The sequence below is a fragment of the Camelus bactrianus genome, chromosome 7 (assembly GCF_048773025.1).
Source record: "Camelus bactrianus isolate YW-2024 breed Bactrian camel chromosome 7, ASM4877302v1, whole genome shotgun sequence".
Taxonomy (NCBI): Eukaryota; Metazoa; Chordata; class Mammalia; order Artiodactyla; family Camelidae; genus Camelus; species Camelus bactrianus.
Window position 1 is genome coordinate 20,071,042 of NC_133545.1, and position 14,237 is coordinate 20,085,278.

Consider the following 14,237-nt stretch of genomic DNA (forward strand, 5'->3'; position numbering starts at 1 on the left):
TTAGTTAACCACCCTTAAAAATAAGTTCAGTACAATGCTCTGCTTCCAGTTAAATATTCTGCATCATGCTTTAAATTTTTTTTTTTGATGCCATCTTGAAAATTCCTGGAGTTAACTACCTTAAAGTGGTGGTTAGACTCCACTTAGACCAAGTGCCTTGGCTAGAACCTGGAGGCAAAGTCCACATCCTAGAATACAGTGTCTCTTAAATAAAACACTAGATTTCTTTATAGCCGGAGAAATGATCTTTCATTTAAACTGTGTATCTCTGAGTAAATTGCTACTTTTTCCCACCTGACAACTCTGTTTCCCCACATATCCCCCCTGTCCACTCAACCACCCACAGGTTGGCTTGTTCTCCTGACCCTACCCTGGCAGGTGTAATAGTGGGGCAATGCTAGAACAAATACCCAAGGGAATCTGCAAGTCTCTTGGATGGACGGAATTCCTGTAAATGATGGAGATTCTATTAGACTGCAGCTTCTTTAAGGTCCTTGAGGGCAAGTGGATGTTAGGTGTTCAGTAAATATTTGCTGAATTAATAATTGGGTTAAGTAGACACAGGTCACTTGAAAAATAATTTTCTTTATTTGGACTGGCATTTTTGATGAGTGTGCTTTCCATGCTAAGACCATGGAGAGCTCCCTGGATGGTAAGTAGAAGTATGGCAGAGAAGAAAGCAAGGAGCTGGCAACTGGCCATGGATCTAAAATTGTAAAAGGGAAGGCCAGAGGACCCGCTCTACATTTCCATGCATTCCTTTTCGTTGGGCTGTGTAAAAATTGATTGAATAATAAAGAGTATGTACAAGGCTGGAGGAGAAAAGCCAACTAGATATGTATCTGCCAGTAGTTTCTCAGTAGAATGCAAAATTGGTGGCATCTTAAAAGCCCTCACAGCTGGAGCTGTATTCGGTTGGATGCAAGGTATGAGGGCTGGGAATGCTCTGATCCAGTTACAGGAAACCATTATCATGTTCCCGGAAACACTATAGAGTTTCCTCCAAGTTTGTGTATAAATGGACTAGAAGATGTGTTTTCTGAGCTGCTTCTCTGGAATCTGCTTTCTCTGATGAGGAGACCAAGATACTTCAGTCCACTCCACGGTCAGAGTCTGTGCTTCCTGGCCAGGACAACGCATACCCTGGCTATGTATACTTTTAACAAATACACAGATGCACAAGCATTTGCCAAGTGTCTGCTAAGAACTGTGAACAAAAATGCAGTGATGTATCCCCTCAAGGAGCTTACAGTTGAGAAGGGGAGATGAGATTTGCAGTTTGGGGTAAGTGTGGCCCACAAAGAGGCCACACTCTAGGACTCATGGGGTTGTGGTGAGTCTGCCGCATCCCTCCCCTGGTGGTGGCACTGCAACTTGGTACAACCCTTTTGAAATACAACATGGGACTAACTGTGTGTGTTTCAGTCACTCCTGCATAACAAATTGCCCCCTAAACAATAATCTTCTAGTATCTCCCTCCGTGGATCAAGAATTCAGATAAGGCACGGTGGAGATGTCTTCTCTCTGCTTCACAATGTGTGGGGCGGCAAGGCTGAATCATCTTAGGGCTGCTCCTTCCTGTGTCTAGTGGTTGATGCTGGCTGTTGACTGGGGACCTAACTGGTAATGTGGGCAGAAGGCCCACATATGACCTCCCCGTGTGGCCCAGGCTTCCTTATAACATGGTGGCTGAATTCCAAGGACAAGTATCTTGAGAAAGAGGGGGAGGTGGAGACAGCATGTTACCTTTTATAACCTGAGCTTGAAAGTTCCATGTTTCTTCCACTGCATTCTGTTGATCAAGACACCCAAGAAAGAACTGATCATTTCAAAGGGAGAGAACCTAGACCCCCACCTCTCAATGGAGGGATGTCCTATTTCACAGCATGTGGGATGAGACATGTTGATTTGGCCATTTTTAAAAAATACAATCTGCCACAATGTGCAAAGCCCCCCAACAATATTATTATATAAAATATTAATACTCTGGCTAGGAAATAGTTATGTTTTGTTATGTGCATTTGTTCATTTATCCATCCATTCAATAAATACTGATGGAATTAATTTGCTCTAGGTGCTAGGAATACAGAGAAGGCTTAAGATACACTTTTTCTCTCATAGCTAAAAAACAACCCATCAAATGTTCAGTAATAAATGGTTTAATAAATTGTAGTACCTCAACTCTATGAAAGACATCCTTGAATGAGACACAGACTTATTTTGACCTCTTTAAAACTCCTACTTTGAAAAGACTATGTGGGAAGATAGGGAAAGTGTTGGGTAGAAATAAAAACAAATCGAAGTTGTATGTCTACTATGATTACAATTATGTAAAAATATGCATGCAGATCGCCAAAGACTAGAAAAAATATCTAAATGTAAACTCACTTGTTGAAACAGGAATACAGGTGATTGTTTTTCCATTTTCAACTCTTGTCAATATTGTATTCCTTTTACAATGAAAAAGTCCAGTAAAAAAAGTGATGCAGATAGGATTTCATAGGTCAAAGGCAGAGAAAGCTCTGCTGAGTGAGAAGCTGAAGAGAAACTTCATGGGAGAGGTGGCAATCGAATTTCAGTAAGAGAAGGAAGCCGCAGGAATCAAGACTTGAAGACTGGAGAGGAAGAGATGTCTTTGGAAAACTGCAAAGAACCCCAAGCCAAGGTGTATTTAGAAGAGCACAGGAAGATGAGACTGCAAGGAAAGGTGGACCTTAGTTACTGGACTAAGGATTGTAGACTTTATTTGTACAGACTCTGAAGCTTTTTGAGCAGAGAAAGTCAAAGTGCTTAAGGAAGATGACTGACCACAGTCCTGAAGATGGACAGAAGCTGAAGCAGCTGCAGGCAGGAAGATTGTGTGAGGAGGCTGCTTCCATAATCCACGGCTTGGACTTCAGAGGTGGCAGAAAAGATTGATGAGCATTTCACAGCTCATCACAGCTTGGTGACTTGCTGCACACAACTCCAGGATTTCAGTTTATGTCATTATGAAGGTATGAAGATATAAAGATAGTGGCACTAATAACAGAAACAGAGGAAGGGGAACTGGTTTGGTGCAGAAGAGAAATTTTAAACACATTGAGTTTGAGCTGCTACTGGGACATCCAGACGGAGATAGCAGCAGATAGTTGGAATTATACAAGTCTGAATCTTAAGAGATCCTCACTTTCAGCAAAACAACTTGAATGCATCCCTCTTCCTGGAATGCTCTTCCCTCAGCTAATCTGTAACAGCTCCTTCCTGTCTTCATTAAGCTTTCTGCTCCGATATCAGCTCCTCAGACCCTTTCATGCCATCCTTAAAATGGCACCCCTGTCACTCATCATCCCCCCATACCCTGCTCAGTTCTTCTTCATTGCACGTATCTGAGATTTTCCTTAACATCTGACCTCCTCAATTGCATTCCCTGTAGAGATGGAACTCTAGTCCCATCTTACTGCTTGAAAAACTAAACATTAAAAGGCACATTATGTGCCAGTTCACTCTTAAATAAATTTCTATTGTGAAATGATAACAACTAACAGCATGTTTTTCTGAGTCCTTTAGATCCTAGTCTAAAGGTTTAAAACTTCTGCTATGTTATCGATCAAAAATAAAACTCAGAAACCTGCACCCCAATGTTCATAGCAGCACTATTTACAATAGCCAAAACATGAAAACAGCCTAAATGTCCATCAACAGGTGACTGGATAAAGAAGATGTGGTATATTTATACAATGGAATACTACTCAGCCATAAAAACCAACAACATAATGCCATTTGCAGCAACATGGATGCTCCTGGAGAATGTCATTCTAAGTGAAGTAAGCCAGAAAGAGAAAGAAAAATACCATATGAGATCGCTCATATGTGGAATCTAAAAAACAAAAACAAACAAAAACAAAGCATAAATACAGGACAGAAATAGACTCACAGACAGAGAATACAGACTTGTGGTTACCAGGGGGGTGGAGGGTGGGAAGGGATAGACTGGGATTTCAAAATTGTAGAATAGATAAACAAGATTACACTGTATAGCACAGGGAAATATACACAAAATGTTATGATAACTCACAGAGAAAAAAATGTGCCAATGAGTGTGTATATGTCCATGAATGACCAAAAAATTGTGCTGAACACTGGAATTTGACACAACATTGTAAAATGATTATAAATCAATAAAAAAATGTTAAAAAAGAATACAACTCAGAAGAAAGGGAATACACCAACCGGGTGGTGGCACTTCTAGGTACATCCCATTGGCCAACACTTAATCACATGGATGCACCTAGCTGCAAAGGTATCAGGGAAAAGTTTTTTGGCCATGGCCAGCTAATCCTAGTACTATGGAAGAAGCATAGGATATTAGACAACAGTAGACTCTTACTTGAGGGAATGTCTGAATCAGCCCGCAGAGCCTTGGCTGCATTAGGCTCCAGGGACAGTAACTACTGTGAATATAGGACTCCTAGTCCCCTTGAACAGTTTAACTCTCACCAAGCACTTCCTTAATGGGCTCACCCTCCCCCACTTCCCCAGGCACTGAAAATGAGGAAATGTTCGTTTCTGTATTCTAGATGCCAAAATCCTATTGCAGGCACATCCATGCTGCTTTTCCTTGGCCAACGTTTAAAGTATATTTGTTGGACCCAGTGCAAAATGAAAATGTGGGGCCCTTGTTCAGAAATTATCAAGACTTTAAAGATAGCTGTGGCAGAGCATTAAACCCAGCACAGGGCCCTTCTCTGTTGGCTTCTGTATAACTGCCCAGCTCACAGGCCTGTGAAGACAATTCTGTATTTAGTCTTAAAACAAAAACAAAAAAAAGGAGCTGTTATATATTCTGAAACTCACATGCAAGTAATGTTGGCTTTTCAGCCTGCTTCAGATTTTAGGTCAGATTTTTTTTTCCTCATCATGACAAAACACTTAGAAGTGGTCTTGGGTATCAAACAGTTGGGTTGTCCTATTTTACAGAAGCCCAGAGAGGGCCTGTGAGTGCACAGGGTCCAGCTTGGTGCTGGTACCAGAGCCTGCTCCAGAAGTCTGGTCTCCAAACTCTGCTCCTTGGGAGCCCTGGCTGCACTGCAGGAGGGGGTCATTTTCCCTATCAGGCTGGCCTGTGGTGTCATGTCACAGTCATCCTCCACAGTCTCGGGACCTTCCCATTGCCTACTTGGCTAGACTCTTCTTCCAGCCTCTGGTCAAAGCAGAGACAAAATTGAGAGTCTCCCTGTTCTTGGCTCCCTTTAGGGGAGGTGCAGGCTGGTCATGGAAAGGCTGAATGGTGGCCTGAGAAGGAAGAGCTTGGCCATTGTGCTCTGATGCTCCCTCCTCAGACGCCTCCAGTCTGGGGGTCTGTGCCTCTGGCGTGGAGGTGGGCAGAGAGGTTAGGGAGGGCTGCTGGACACAGCCTGCCTGCCAGGTGCGGAGAGCTCACCCTGACGGACACAGGATGGGGCGGGGCTGGGGGAGGGGGTATGGCGCGCAGACAGTCGTCCCGGCGGAGGCTGGAGCAGGAGGCAGCGGGCGGGGGAGGGCGGTGTGGGGGTTACACAGAGCAGGGGCAGCGGCAAGGACAGATGCTTGTGTCACGGAGAGCACGCGGGCGAGGCGTCAGATGGGCACGCTTTTCTCCAAGGGAAGGGAGGCTGGGCGAGACGCGACGAGAGGCGGAGGAGAGGGGAGTGATTAGCAGGCAGGGAGTGAGTCACGCCCCCAGTCCCCGGGGCAGCGCGCGGGCTGCGGGCTCTCTCGGGTGCAGACTTGGTGCCAGGCGGCGCAGCTGGTGCCGGGAAAGGTGCCAGGCTTCCCGCGCGGGCCTCAGGAGGTGGGGCCAGGAGCCTGGGGTGTGATGGCCACCTGCTCCTGGCTGGAATCCAGAGTGCGCTGGTATCTGTTTCTGGGCCTCGCCTGCCTCAGATACCTGTCGAGCGGGCCTGAAGTCCCCATCGCCCCGCACCCTCCAGCTCTCAGTCCCTCGCCCCCTCCCCCAGCACTCGGGGTTTGTAAAGAACCGGGAGGGTAGCAGAAGCACTCCCAGTCTCCCTCCCAGCACTTCCCTGGCCCGGAGGACAGAACCCGGGCCCTGCGGGGACAGAAGTCCAGGCCGTGCCCCTCACTCCGGAGGAGGAAAGGGCGCCCAGGCCTAACGCACCCTGAGGCCCCGGCGGTCACGGCCACGCCACCAAGGGCTGTCCCTGCTCTCCACGACTCCTAGGCTGGTGACCACTAGTTTTCTGGTGCCCTGGGGAGTTGCGGGCAAAAGAAACCCAACTGTTTTCGTCCCCTAACGTAGGCTGGAGAGCCTTGAGCTCCTTCCCCAGCCGCCAGGCCCCTCATCCCGCAGGCTCCTGGGTCCCCACAGCCCTGGAAGACGCACACCGTGCTGCCCTGTTTCTAGAAGGCCCTTTACAGAGCCGACGGCCCCTCCCTCCCCCTCCCCCTCTTGGAACTTTGGTCGGTACGTCTTCACTGAGCTCTGCTTCTCAGTGAAGCATCCCAGCTGAAAGAGGTGGGCGAGGGCCCTGGCCGGGGGTGGGAGGGAGCCTGCGACCTCACACTCAGCTTGGGCCCCGGGGGAACTTCTCTTCCTGAATTCTGCCCTTCACGTGGGCTGTCGCTGCCCCGCCTGAACTCAGGCGGGGAGGAAGGTCAACTGTGGCCTCTCCTCCCTCCCGGGCCCTGGAGTTAGTTATTCAAGCACCAGCTCCTCCCTGGATCCAGGAGGTTACTCGGGGGCCACACACCAGATGTTAGACTTTCCACGGCTGTGCCAATGGCTCCCGAGGACGAGGGAGTTTTTCACACTCTGTGGCGGTCACTTCCGCTTGCCCCTCTCCTGCCAGAAGCTTCTCTGCCCTAGCTGGGGAGGGGGGACAGGGGGCGCGGGCAGGCGTCCGGGAGGCTGAGAAGGTCGTGGTTCTCCTCTCCAGCCCTGGACTGGGAAGGGCCAGGCTTGCCCCGGTCTCTGTCCCCCGCCCGACCCTGCACAGGACCTTCGCTGTCCTTTCCTTCCTTCCACGTCACCCAGCGGAGGTATGAACACTTCAGGTGCGCAGGGCCTCGCTGCTTTCACCTTCTGATCACTTTCCTTCCCCGTCTCCATTTTCTCTGGCTGCAAAACGAGATCAATACGTCTGGGCGCTGAGGTAAGAGCCTCTCTCGCGGCAGAGCGGGGGAAGGAACAATAGCGGGGGCCTCCACCTTCCCGCGCAGCCGGGCAGCGTCAGGCGATGACGCGCTTGGTCTCTAATGGCAAAAGCGAGCAGAATGAGCGTCGTCCTGACGCCTCTCTGCTTGCTCGCCGCTTCGCCTGCTCCTGCGTCACCGCGTGGGTGGCCAGCTCACCCCACCTTGCGTCACAGATTATAGGCCCGGAACAGGGGTGAATGGCCCCTGGTGTACTTATCGGGTGTGCGTGCGCGCTAGCTCTCGTGTTTGAAGAAGCGAATGAGTAGGTGGGGGGTTTGTGTGTGGTGTGTGTAGTGTGGGGTGTATGTAGTGTGGGGTGTGTGTGTGGTGTGTGGTGTGTCTGTGTGGTGTGGTGTGTGTGTGTGTGTGTGTGTGTGTGTGTGTGTTGTGCGGTGATGTGTATTGTGTGTGGCGGGGATTGGGGGGCAGCACTAGGGGTGGAGGGCGCCGCCTGTGGAGGTGTCTTGCACAGTGGACAGCCCCCTCCTGAATGTTCCCTTCCTGAGGCTGTTACAGGGAAGGGCCTGGTTTGAGTTAGTAAAAAAGTGATTCTCAAAGTGTGATTCGCAGCAGATGCTACGGCAGAACCTCGGTGACCTTATTAAAATGCAGATTTGGGTCCACCCCAATTTACTGAAGCAGATCCTCTAGGATTGACGCCTCATAATCTGCGTTTTTGAGCAAGTCTTCAAATAATTCTTGAGGTCACTCATCCCACCAGGTGAGCCTGCAGAACACCTTGCTTGTTAGGGCGCTGGAGGGTGCGGCCCAGCCTTAGTTTGGTAGCAAACGTCCCCGTGGGTTGCCCTCGTTCTGTGCACATGAGAGTTCTTCACTTTTTGCTGTCACCTCTGACTAGCCCCTGGACTTCATCTTTTGAAATCTTCTGGTTTGATAAATAAGCACTGCTGTTGGGTTGGTTTTGTTTTCAGGCCCTTTAGTGGGTAGATTTGTGTTTGTTGACCATTTTAGAATATCCTTGGGAGCAGACACGTTCCTGTCTCTTTTTTTTCCTTTTTGCTCCCCGGGGTCTAACGTGGGGTTCTGTACACAGCTGATGCTAAACTGTTTGTGAAATAAAATGGTGATGACTTACAGAGGGCTGGAGAGACTCTAAGAGGCTGGTGGGAGTTACTGGAGTTGTGGCCCTTCTCTGCGAAGCCCTCTTCACTGAGGCTGCCTCCTTAGCATCCACACCTGGCCTGGCCCACCCTCCTTCTCCCCCTTCATTAGATGAACATGGGGCTGAGGCAGCTCCCCGCTGACCCAGAGCCGATGTGGGTGCCGCTGGGGCAGTGCAGCAGGTGGCCATCCACTGTCCAGCACCTGGTCAGTTGAGACCTGGGTTGGGTGGGCATGGGCCCTTCCAGCCCATCAGGACTGGGAGCACCCCACCGCTGTGGGCTGCTTGAAGCTCTTCTACAGGGAGCAGAACCTGAAGCTGCACCCCGCCAGTAGGCCCCAGGTCTGGGGGAGGGTGCAGCACATCCTCAGTGACCCCCTCCATGCTTAAATGCCCATCAGCCCCCAGGTAGAGCAGGAGCAGGTAGGGGCTTTCAGAGCCAAATGTCTTGACAGGCCTCTCAGTTTCCCACTCACCAAGCTGACTCCAATTTTAACTGAAGCCTATGAAGTGCAAAGTCCTACAGAAACCATCATGAGAGCTTTCTGGAAAATAGAGACTGACAACACTTCCTGCAGGGAAGCGGATGAAAGTAACTCACCCCTCACCAAGCCCTCTGGGTATCGAGCCCCAGGGCACCCAGCGGATGGCTTCTCCATCTCTGTCCTATCCCAGCCCTCTCCCAGTCCTGATCTCATTAAAAGGAGACTAAAAGTGCTATATTACTTGGTTTCCATCTGGCCTCTTGAGATTTAAGGACTTTAATCAGTAGAACGTTAAAAAATAAAATAACTCTACAATAACAAGAAAGCGGCCAGCTGGCCCTTCCAGTGACCTTGCCAAAGTGCGTGGGAAATGGATCGCACCATCTGGGCTTGACTTCCCTCCCGGGGAAGAGTGAGTGATTGCAACACTTTAGGATCCAAGTTTAGCCAAATTAAGAAAAGCTGTGCCCCAAACAGCTAATATCTAAAATATCATCTGCTTCCTCTATCACACTGCCCCCACCCCAGACCAGCCCTCCTCTGTGCCCTACTCCAGGTCCAAAATTACAACATGGCATCTTCGGGAAAAGTGGACGGCACCACAGAGGGCTCCCAGGGAGGAAATGTGGAAAAGTCTTTACAAGCAGGAAATAAATGACACTGGTTGAAAAGAAAAGGGGTGGAATTCTTCCCTCAAGTGCAAGTCTAGGCTTTCCCAGTCCCGAGGCCATCCTGCTCTCATTGCGGGCAGGAGGGGATGACTTATACCTAAATCTGTGAAGGAAAGACAGTGCAGGTAATCTGCCCAGCGCTGACAGTTGAGGAGGGAGGAGCAAGGCACGTTGGTGGTTCACGCTGACCTTCCCTTTTTCGAGGAGCCACTGAGAGGACACCAGAGTTTCTAGACCTGGAGGCAGCCCCCAAATTCCCACATCCCCTCCTCTGGTGATGGCTGACTAGCCCGGCTCCACTTGGTGTGTCCCAGGAAAAAGAGGCTAAAGGAGCAGGAAGACCTACAGGAAGCAGGACTGAAGCTGGAGCAGAGGCTTGGGCTGTGCTCTCTGAAGTGCCACCATGAGGAAGGGGCTGGGCTCTTCTTCCCCAAAAGGGATTTCGGGGAAGAGGTAGTTTGAGGTAAATCTCCCCATTGGAAGGACACACTTGCAACCTTGAGCCACTTGGCCGGCTCCCCCTCTCACCTCGCTGCCTCTCAGACTCCTTTTCCACGGCCTGTGGAAGCCTGTAGAAGCTTCTTCCACAGTCATGGAAGCTTCACCCTCTTTGACTGGTTGGGCCCCGGAGGCCACTGGAGCCCTTTCTGAAGGAACTGGCCTGACCGTCAGTCATCCTCCCACGGGGCACTCTGGGCTGCAAAGGTTGGGGTGGCCAGACTGAGTGGGAAGACGTAGCGGTGAGGTCAGCAAGGGCTCGAGGTGGGACTAGAGCTGGTGAGTGGCACCTGGGTGGGTGGTGGGGCTCCTGAGGCTGGGACCAGAGCTCCTCCCTGGCTAAGTGTGGCATCCATCCCCCAGGAAGTATCTAAGCAGACATCTACCAACATTCTAGCACTTTCCAGGTCACTCTGTTTTTCTTCTTGTGCTTGATCCTCACAGCCCTTCAGGGGCAGATTTTCTCATTTTAGAGAGGTGGAAAGCAAGGCCCAAAAGATCACACTCTAAGTAGAATCACTGAGACTCAAAGCCACGTATTGTTTAAAGCTAGTGTAACTGAACCACCCCGGCCTGGCCAGCTGGGTCCTGGTGCACACAAGTCATCAGAGCCCACTTGTCCACAGGCTTGTTCACTTCAGGGCAGACTCTCCCCAGGCAGAGGTCATACAGCTCTGCTGCTCCAGGCTCAGAGCCCATGGGGTCACCAACCCTAGCAGAGAGAAGCTGAGTCCGTTTTTAAATTCTTTAGGAGAAAGTATAGAGAATGCCCTTGCACTTACTATCCAGATCTATCTTTAATTCCAGTCATATCTTTAATTCTGCCCTGAGCTGATGTTTAAAAAAAATGTTTCCTTAAACAGAAAAATAAATAGAAATGGATAAATGGTATCTATCCAGACAATGGCGTATTATTCAGCACTTAAAAGAAATGAGCCATCAAACCACGAAAAGATGTGGAGAAAACTTAAGTGTATACTACAAAGTAAAAGAAGCCAATCTGAAAAGGCTACATACTGGTGATCCCAACTATATGACACTCTGAGAAAGGCAAAACCATGGAGACAGTAAAAAGATCAGTGGTTGCCAGGTGATGAGGGGAGGAGCGATGAATAGGCAAAGCACAGAGGATTTTTAGGGCAGTGAAACTACTCTATATGAGACCATGATGGTGGATACATGTCATTATACATTTGTCAAAACCCACAGAATGTACAACATCAAGAGTGAACACTAATGAAAACTGTGGACTCTGCATGCTTATGATGTGTCAATGTGGGCTCATCCATCGTAACAAATGTACCCCTCTGCTGGGGGATGCTGACAGCTGGGGAGGCTGTGCCTGTGTGGGGGCAGGGAGCCTATGGAAAATCTCTGGACCTTCCTCTCAATTTTGCTGTGAACCTTAAACTGTTCTAAAAAAAGAGAATCTTGGAAAAAAACAAAAACTACAGGAACATTAAGAACAATGACAAGTCAATGACACACACGTCTCCAGTGTCCCACTGAAGTAGTTTCACAGGTCAGTCACAACAAAGTACCACAAACTGAGTGGCTTAAACAATAGAACTTTATTGTCACACAGCTCTGGAGCTTAGAAGTTCAGGGTCAAGGTGTTGACAGGGTTCCATGCCTCTCTTCTATCTCTGGCAGTCTTTGGTGTTCCTTAGCTTATAGATGCATTGCCTCGATTTCTGCCTTCATGTTCACATGCCTCTGTGTGTGTGTGTGTGTGTGTGTGTGTGTGTGTGTGTGTGTGTGTGTGTGTGTGTGTGTGTGTGTGTGTGTGTGTGTGTGTGTGTGTGTGTGTGTGTGTTTTCAAAGTTCCCCCTTAAATAAGCACACCAGTCATATTGGATTAAGACCCATCCTAATTACCTCATTTTAATTTACTTCTGTAAAGACCCTATCTCTGAATAAGGTCACATTCTGAGGTACTAGGGGTTAAGACTGCAGCATATCTTTTTTAGGGGACATAATGCCCACTGAAGACACAGCCTTGCCTCAACCTGTGGCAGCTGATTGAGTGGTGTTGCTACAAAACCATTCAGTGGTGTTTATAAGTAGCCCTGGCCTAGTTGGTTAAAAAAAATTTTTTTTATTGAAGTATAGTTGATTTACAATGTTGTATTTGTTGCAGGTATAAAGCAAAGTGATTCAGTTATATATATATGTGTGTGTGTGTGTATATACACTTTTTAGATGGTTTTCCATTATAGGTTATTGTAATAAATTGAAAATACTTCCCTGTGCTATACAGTAGGTCCTTGTTGTTGATCTATTTTATATATAGTAGTGTGTATCTATTAATCCTAAACTCTTATGTTATCCCTCCCCCCACCTTTCCCTTTGGTAACTATGGTTCATTTTCTACCTCTGTGAGTCTATTTCTGGTTTGTATATAAATTCATTTGTATCATTTTTTTTAGATTCCATATATGTGATATCATATGATAATTGTCTTTGTTTACTTACTTCACTTAATATGATAATCTCTAGGTCTATCTATATTGCTGCAAATAGTTTTATTTCATTGTTTACGGCTGTGCAATACTCCATTGTTGTCTTTATTTATTCTTTATCCATTCATCTATCAATGGACATTTAGGTTGCTTTGATGTCTTGGCTATTGTAAATAGTGCTGCTGTGAACATCAGGGTGCATATATATTTGGGCATCAGATATATACCCAGGAGTGGGATTGCTGGGTCATAGGGTAACTCTATTTTTAGTATTTTTAAGGAACCTCCATACTGTTCATAATGGCTGCACCAATTTACATTCCCACCAAAAGTGTAGGAGGGTTTCTTTTTCTCTACATCCTCTCCAGCATTTATTATTTGTAGACTTTTAAATGATGGCCATGCTGATTAGTATGAGGTGATATTTCACTATAGTTTTGATTTGCATTTCTCTAATAATTAGCAATATTGAGCATCTTTTCATGTTCCTGTTTGGCTGAATTGATTTTATTCCATCTTGGAGTCTCAGGTAATTTCACAAGCAGGCAGCAACTCACACCTGCCTCTCCCATCAGAGCAGCTTGTCAACACACAGCATGGTTAGATACATTTTCCAGGTGTCATGGGACAATTCAACATGCTGCAGGTCAACCTGCACTCGGCGGGTACAGACACACCTCCACGAGTCACAGCCAAAGGGTCTCAGGGAGACCTGGGCACTCCCAGAGCTCTTCACTTTCTTATTTTGTCTCTATGCCACAGAACCCATGATACATTCCACCAATGAGAATTTTCTCGAGATCTATTGTCCAAAACATACTCACTGTCTGACACAGCCATTTTTATATCTTTTAGACTCCCTTTTCTCAATGCAGACTCCAAGAAAGTTAATTAATTATTTTAGACACCACTATTAAATTGACACAGTGATTAATCTGATAATCCTTTTTATGAAATTACCTCTGAAACGCTAACTTCTCATCTTCTGAAACTCACTGTGTAAATTACTCTGAAGATTACATTGTACCAGCTTTTGGCTCTGTAAATCTTAATGGCAGTTTTTTTGCCAAAAGCAATAAAAGCTGTCCTGAATTTATCAGGTCAATCAGGAAAGAGGCAGGCAGGCAGGAAATTGAAGGTGACTCACACTGCAAGTGGGGGTTTTGACTGACGGATTGTTAGAAGCTGCTGTTGCTTGCTGGTTAGCAACAGGGGACTCTGCGTCAGTGAGTGGTAGAGTGGTAGCCTCATGAAGCAGAGGGACATGCAGAGCCCCGGTTGCAGGTGTCAAGGCTGTCTGAGAGAAGAACTAGTGTGGTCCTAAGAGGTAGTCCCTCCCTCCACCCCTTCCACTGCCATTCCCACATCTCTTCCCAAAGCACCGACTGGGTCTCTTGATGGTGGAGACCTCCCAATGTGTCCCATTTGGGCTCAAAGCCCACAGAGAGCTGCCTCATGGCTGCTTACCCTGAGCAATCCCCAGAAGTCCTCCACATGGGGTAGGGGCAGGGAGCACACCTTGGCTATTGCCCTCCACCCTGCTTTACTACACCCAGTGGGCAGGCTCCTGGACTCCAGTCTCCAGTCATGCTATCAACACTGTTCCACAGAAGGAATTTTAAAGCCTGCTGGGGCTACCTGGCTTGGTGGAAATGGCAGCATCTATCTTCCTTCTTTTTTTTAAAGCTAGTTTTCTTTCCTTTTCTTTTCAAGAGTAAGTCCTGTGCATCCCATGCATGCCTTATCAGGATAGTGTTAGGTCATTTTGCCAGCCTCTTCTCAGGCTGCATGCAGGACACGTCTCACTGGTTTTAAACAGATG

The 14,237-nt window shown here is 47.8% G+C and overlaps 1 long non-coding RNA gene across 1 annotated transcript in view; it reads left to right on the top strand.

Moving 5' to 3' along the window:
• Positions 1 to 6,198: 6,198 nt before the first annotated feature.
• Positions 6,199 to 14,237, top strand: part of LOC141578246 (uncharacterized) — an 81,187-nt gene continuing 73,148 nt past the window's right edge. Inside the window, exon 1 of the long non-coding RNA XR_012508386.1 lies at positions 6,199 to 7,133. This is a non-coding gene — a long non-coding RNA (uncharacterized LOC141578246). The remainder of the gene's footprint in view (positions 7,134 to 14,237) is intronic.